The sequence below is a fragment of the Coenobita brevimanus genome, chromosome 17 (assembly GCF_032717465.1).
Source record: "Coenobita brevimanus isolate Jiangsu-jjx chromosome 17, ASM3271746v2, whole genome shotgun sequence".
In the NCBI taxonomy this organism is placed as follows: domain Eukaryota; kingdom Metazoa; phylum Arthropoda; class Malacostraca; order Decapoda; family Coenobitidae; genus Coenobita; species Coenobita brevimanus.
Window position 1 is genome coordinate 17,034,855 of NC_136970.1, and position 6,862 is coordinate 17,041,716.

A 6,862-nucleotide genomic window follows, 5' to 3' on the forward strand; every position below is an offset into this window, starting at 1 on the left:
AGCGAATGAGAAGACAAGTGTTGGATGCAAGAGTGTGGAGAGGGTGGGGGAATGGAGTCTCGGACCATCACTTAGTGATGGCCAAGGTAAAGCTGCAAAGAAAATGGTTGAAGAGACGAAGTAGAAGACAGGAGGAAACAGCTCCTGTGAGAAGAGTGGAGAAATTGCAAGACAGTGAGAAAATGGCAGAGTATAAGAGCATAGTGGAAGAAAGATTGGGAAGGTATGAGTTAGAGCAGATGGAAAGGGTGGAAGACGTATGTAAGATATTCATGGAAAAGATAGGAGCAGCGTGTGAGGTGGTTTGTGGAGTGAGGAGGAAATGCAGGGGTGTGCAAGGGACAGCATGGTGGAATGATGAGATGAAACGAGCTTTGGAACAAGAGAAAAAGGCATATAGTGAATGGTTAGCGAGTAGAGGTATGGGAGAAGATGAGAGAGAGAAGAGAGAGGTATATGTGAGTCGGAGAAGGGAGGTGAAGAGACTGGTGAAGGAGAGCAAGAAGAAAGTGGATGAAGAGTTTGGGAGGAATCTGAGTGTGAAATGGAGGGAGAGTAAGAAATTGTTTTGGAAGGAGATGAAGAAAGTAAGGCAGTGTGAAAGGGGAAATAGTAGGGGAGTGAAAGATAGGAATAATAGATTGCTGGTGGAGAAGAGAGAGAAATTGAGGAGATGGAAGGAACACTTTGAGGATTTGTTGAATGTAGTGAATGAGAGCAGTGCGAATATAAGTGGTTGGGGAATGGCTGGGAGAAGAAGAGATGAAAGGAGGGAGGAAGAGATCAGTAGGGCGGAAGTAGTGGAAGCGTTGAAGAATATTAAGTTGGGAAAGGCCCCAGGAATTGATGGAGTGTGTCGTGAAATGCTTAGGTATGGGGGTGAGATTGTTGTGGAGTGGATATGGAAGTTGTGTAGATTGGCTTGGGAAGAGGGAAGGGTTCCAGAGGACTGGAAATCAGGTATAATTGTTCCTTTATACGAAGGAAAAAGGGAAAGAGAAGTATGTAGTAACCATAGGGGTATTTGCCTTCTTAATGTGACTGGTAAAATATATGGTAGAATACTCATTCATAGGGTTAGGCATATGACAGAGGAGGTAGTTGGAGAAGAACAAGGGGGATTTAGGAAGGGAAAAGGGTGTGTAGATCAGATATTCGTTCTAAGATGTTTAGTGGAGAAGCATCTAGAGAAGGGAAGGAAAGTGTATGCTGCCTTCATGGAATTGGAGAAAACTTATGACAGAATAGATAGGCAAGGTATGTGGAAGGTATTAAGAATATATGGAGTGGAGAGGAAATTGTTGAGTGCTGTGAAGAGTATGTACGAGGGAGCTAGGGCTACGGTGCGAGTGGATGGTGAGCTGGATGAGTTCTTTGATCTCAATGTGGGACTGAAACATGGTTGTGTGATGTCTCCATGGCTGTTTTATATATAAATGGATGGGGTTGTAAGGGAGGTGCAAGGTAGGGCAGTGGATGTGGGGGCGGCTCTAATGAATGAGGGTGAGATTTGGAAGATTCTGGTGCTGCTGTTTGCTGATGATACAGTATTGTTGAGTGAAGATGAATGGGAGTTGGAAGGTTTGGTGAATTAATTTGGGACAGTGTGTAGGAGGAGAAAGCTGAAAGTTAATGTAAACAAAAGTAAAGTTATGGTGTTTGAGAGGAATGAAGTCACAGTGTGTACAGTGAGGTTGGATGGTGAGGATATGGAGAATGTGAGTGCATTCAAGTACTTGGGTAGTGTGATGAGTAAGGATGGAACTTTGGGGGATGAAGTGCGTGAAAGGGTACAGCAGGGAAGGAAGGTTGTTGGTTCACTGAAAGCAGTGATGAGAAATATGGAGGTGAGTATGGAAGTTAAGAAGTCACTGCATGATAGTATTGTGATCCCTACCCTGACGTATGAAAGCGAGGCGTGGACCTTGCAAGAGGAGAAGAAGTCAAGAGTGAGAGCAGTGGAAATGAGTTACTTGAGAGGAGCATGTGGAGTGACATGGAGGGACAGTTTGATGAATGAAGAAGTGAAGGAACGTTGTGGGGTGGATGTGGATGTGGTTGAGAAGATTAAGAGAAATACACTGAGGTGGTTTGGACATGTGGAGAGAATGGAGAGTGAAAGACTGACTAAGAGGGTGTATGTAGGTGAGGTGGAGGGAGGGAGAGGGAGGGGTAGACCGAGGATGAGGTGGATGGATGGAGTTGAGAGGTATTTGAGGGAGGGTAGTCAAATGGTGGGTGACAGAGCGACTTGGAGGCGTTTTGTCTGCGGCCACCCTTTGCGGGATTAGGGCGTCGGACTATAGATAGATAGATAGATGCCCTGGTAATAATGACAAAAGAGCCAACACATTGCCATAAATCATATCCTCGGTAAAATAGTTGATACAAGCACTATAATATGATGGACATGTATTGTGCACTGCACTGGAAAATGATACCCGGCATATATAAATACCGCATTGCACTGGGCTGCATCACCGGACACAGTACAGGCTCAGCAGTGAAGCCATATAATCCTGCAGGACTCCAGCCTGTTGACCAAACACCAACCCTTCACTCTCACTGGGACTTGACGAGGTTGACACAGCGACCAGAGAAATTAAATGTTACTCACATTCCAGTGCAACAATGTGACAATACACTTTGATAATGTGATTATTTCGGAAACAGTGTCACAATTTTTTTTTTTTTTTTTTTTTTCATACTGATATGCCCAGTCACCGTCCACTGGCTATGACAAATTATGAGATAACTTTTTCCCTCAGACGCTAAAACTGCAATTCCAAATTCAGTAGCCACATTACTAGCATGTGTTCACATAGTGAATGAGGCTGGTTGACTCTGGCGTTCTACTGTAACTGGCTGGTGTATTTTCATCGAACAAGGCTGGCTCGATGGTGGAAAAGAAAGCCAGGCAGGGGTGGTAGTGAGGCAGGCAACAGTGAAAGGGATTGAAGGGCTGGAAGAGTACACATGCAGTTTTCCACAGATTTCGTCTCAGACTTCGAGAATGACTGCATATTTTCTGCACTTTACTTCTTGTACCCTATACTTATCTACTTCATCTATTCTCCACTTCTCTCTTTTTATTATACATACTCGTACTGTGTTATAGATGATTAAAATAAGAAGAACTACAGTTGCGGTGGGCAATAATCATAATGACTTCAACCACCAAGAAACGACCCGACTCAGTTGTAGTTTATGGGTTACAGTACGAATGGCTTCGACTTGGATGTGGGTGAAGAGGTGAAGGCAGAGTGAGGCGGAGGAGAGGTTAATGAGGTGTGTGTCAAAGTGTGGTACTACTTGTGAGGTGAGGAGTTGAAGGCAGAGTGAGGCAGAGGTGAGGTTAATGAGGTGTGTGTCAAAGTGATGTACAGGTGATGAGGTGAGGAATGAGTGAGGCAGAGGTGAGGATAATGAAGTGTTTGTCGAAGTGAGTGGCGAGTGGAGATGATATACTAATATATTTGGCTTCTTTATTTTACATGGTCATGACGCCCCCATTCGCTAGCAGAAATCATAGAGGTGACCCGGAGGAAACTTGGTTAGTGCTCTGCTCAAGAGATCAGTGTAGGCATCTATAATGAGAAGGACAGGACAGGAGAGGACACATTCCACACCACCTGGTTCATGGCTAGATGACCTCTCTCCTAAATCTGATACCGATAGATGCTCACCGAAAGGTGAATATACATTTCCTCACCAACACCTTCTCCTGAAAAAGAGAGGCATATGACAGGAAGTACAGGTGAACATCCTTATCATTATGCTGTAACATACTGTAGGTGTGAACTACTTCCCACCACTTCCCCCCTCCCCCATCTCCTCCTTAATACAATTCCTCAACAGGGAAGACAGGAGATCGTGGGTGGTCACCTGCCAATACCCCTCTCCCCTCCCACCCTCCGTCAAAAACAATGCCAACTCCATAAACTACATCATGGACGTCCTGGTCTGTTAATAATATCAGGACAAGCAAACAAAGATAAATGCATAAATTCTTACCATTTCTTGAGTGAAAGTCAAAACGGCTTCTTAAATCACCAAAACAAGTCACACAATACATCATGTCACAACCCCAGCCTAAAATGGTCATAAAATTCCCCAGCGTTATTGGCATTAAGACAGAATACTGTAATGTGCAATACACCACATCGCAGTTTATTATCGCCATAACAAAAACTCCAGTGTTATGGGCATAATAAGAAGGTATACAGCATTGTGTAATACAACACGCCGACAACCAGTCCAGCACAAACAAAGAAAAAACAACAACGAACAATCCATGACCCAGCGTGTCGGTCGTAACTCAAGGGAAATGACTCTTGAAAAGGTCAAGCCAGGTCATTCATCATCATAAGGCCACGAGAGAGAGAGAGAGAGAGAGAGAGAGAGAGAGAGAGAGAGAAGAGGAGGCTAGACATCCTGACGTGGCCAAAGTGTGGAACTAGAAAACACTTAGAGAGCGCATACCTCCGCCACTGCCGGATCTGGATCCGCCCGCATATTTAATCAAGTCTTTCTTGGCCCATGGCCCACCCTTCCACGAAACTTTATTGAAGTTCATTGAGAACTTATGTTTTGCGGGATACATAGGATCCGGATCCGCCCCCAAATACTGTATAATTAATTCTTCTTGGCCCATAGTCCACGCTTCAACAGAAAATTAATGACATTCACTAAGAACTTTGGGGGATATCGTGTGGACAAACAAACATAGGTGAAAATATAACCTTCAAATTCATTGGCGGAAATAATGAGATTATAACCATCAGAGCATCTCTCTCTCTCTCTCTCTCTCTCTCTCTCTCTCTCTCTCTCTCTCTCTCACACACACACACACACACACACACACACACACACACACACACACACACACACACACACACAACACACACACACACACAAACTTCAGTTCACTTCAATTATAATGAGTGATGGGAAGGCAAGGGAGGTGGAGGTGAGGTCACAGACAGGAAAGAGAGAGATACAAAGAGATAAATATATGTACATATCACACAGATCTTACATTCCATCCTCTCATTTTCTCCTTATCTTCTCTCTGCTGTCTCTTCTCATTCATATGTTCTACCATCTCATATATCTGTAAATCATTCTGTTTTTCTGACCTCGATTCGCTTTTCTTTCTTGCTTTTCGAATCCCCTTGTTCTCCTCTTCTCATACCCTCATCCTTACCATCCCCTTCCCTTTCTTGCTCTCTAGCCTCTCTTCTTGTCTTTTTCTGTCTCTTAACTTTCTCACTGCTTCTCTTCCTCCCCTTTATAGCACACAAGTATTCCTATAAATAACGCCATTCTTTCAAACTTCTACAAACAAAAAACATTTCCATATTTTCAGTATCTGACTCCTTATCCAGTCTTGCTATTATTTCTATTCCTGTGGAGGCTGACACATACAGAAGGAGTCCAGTATTTCAATAAAAATATGAGACGGTGCAAAAACGACAGAGGAGGATGGAGGCAGGAAAAACAATAAACAAGGTATCACAGAGAGTAGGATCGTTGGTGTGCATCAGACTGGTTGTGTTGGGTTGGGGTGGTGAGTTACTGCAGCTCGAGACTGGATAAAGTTTTGTGATTATGCAGGAGGGTGGAGTGGGATGGAATGAAGTACTGCATTAACTGAGTCAGGGTTTGGTGTGAAGACTTCTCACAGTCAACTTGGGTGAGATACAGCCCGGAAAGGGATGGATTAATTGACAGATCGGTATATAAATAGATAGGCGAGAGAAAAAAACACGCAAATTTACACACACACACACACACACACACACACACAGAAACGTCCTCATTCTCTGTCATACACTTCATCACACCTTGCCATTCGGACCCTATCCCTCTCCAAGTCTCAAGTACTTCTTCCTCTCACCTCTCATGCACGTCACCAGAGCTTGTTACTACTACTACTACTACTACTGCTACTACTACTCTGTCTCTGTCTGTCTGTCTGTCTGTCTGTCTCTCTCTCTCTCTCTCTCTCTCTCTCATTTTTTCGTTCTCATATTCTTCATTACCTCTCCTTGTCTCTTAGTCCTCCTTCATGTTTTTATTATTCTTTTATCACCCACAATAGGTCTATTTCCTCTCCTCACTTCCTGCTTCACAATTTGCTCCCCTCATTCTTCTCCAGATATCATCATCACACCCTTTTCTTCTTCCTCCCTTTCTTGCTGTTTCCTTCGAACCATTTGCTCGTTTCCTTCCCACCATTCCTTTCTTTCTCTCCATTTTTCCCTCCACATTTCTCGACTCCCTAACCCCCCACCACCAACTACCACCACCATAGAGGTAGATGACCACCACCCATCAATTTTTCCTTTGTACCTGCGCCACAACCTGACCCTCTCTCTCTCTCTCTCTCTCTCTCTCTCTCTCCTACTCAATTTCCTTTTTTCATCTCTTCCTCTCCTCTCCTATCACATTCATTCCTTGAGTTTCATACTTCCCGCATATGCACTTTCCCTGACGCCCTTTCTTATTTTCCGTCTGCCTCATTTCCTGATTCTCACTCCCACAATATTCCTATTTCCAGGTGGTGTCAAAAGGAGTGACAGGGTAAACCATTTCTTTTTCCTCAGAATGGCAACTTTGTCGCACCCCACACGTGCCAAAAGGAAACACCTATGTGGATAGAAAAATTATTTGCTTATGGTTTCTGACACAAATTTTCTCCCATCAAACAAAATAGTTTCGTCATGTTGCAAGAATACGGGATCTGTCATAAATTAACAGAAAATACTGAATACCTATTAACACTTGAAATGCAAGAAAAAAATACTGGCACAATGGATATAATAATTACACACGATATCATCAGCCTGGGTTGAGTCAT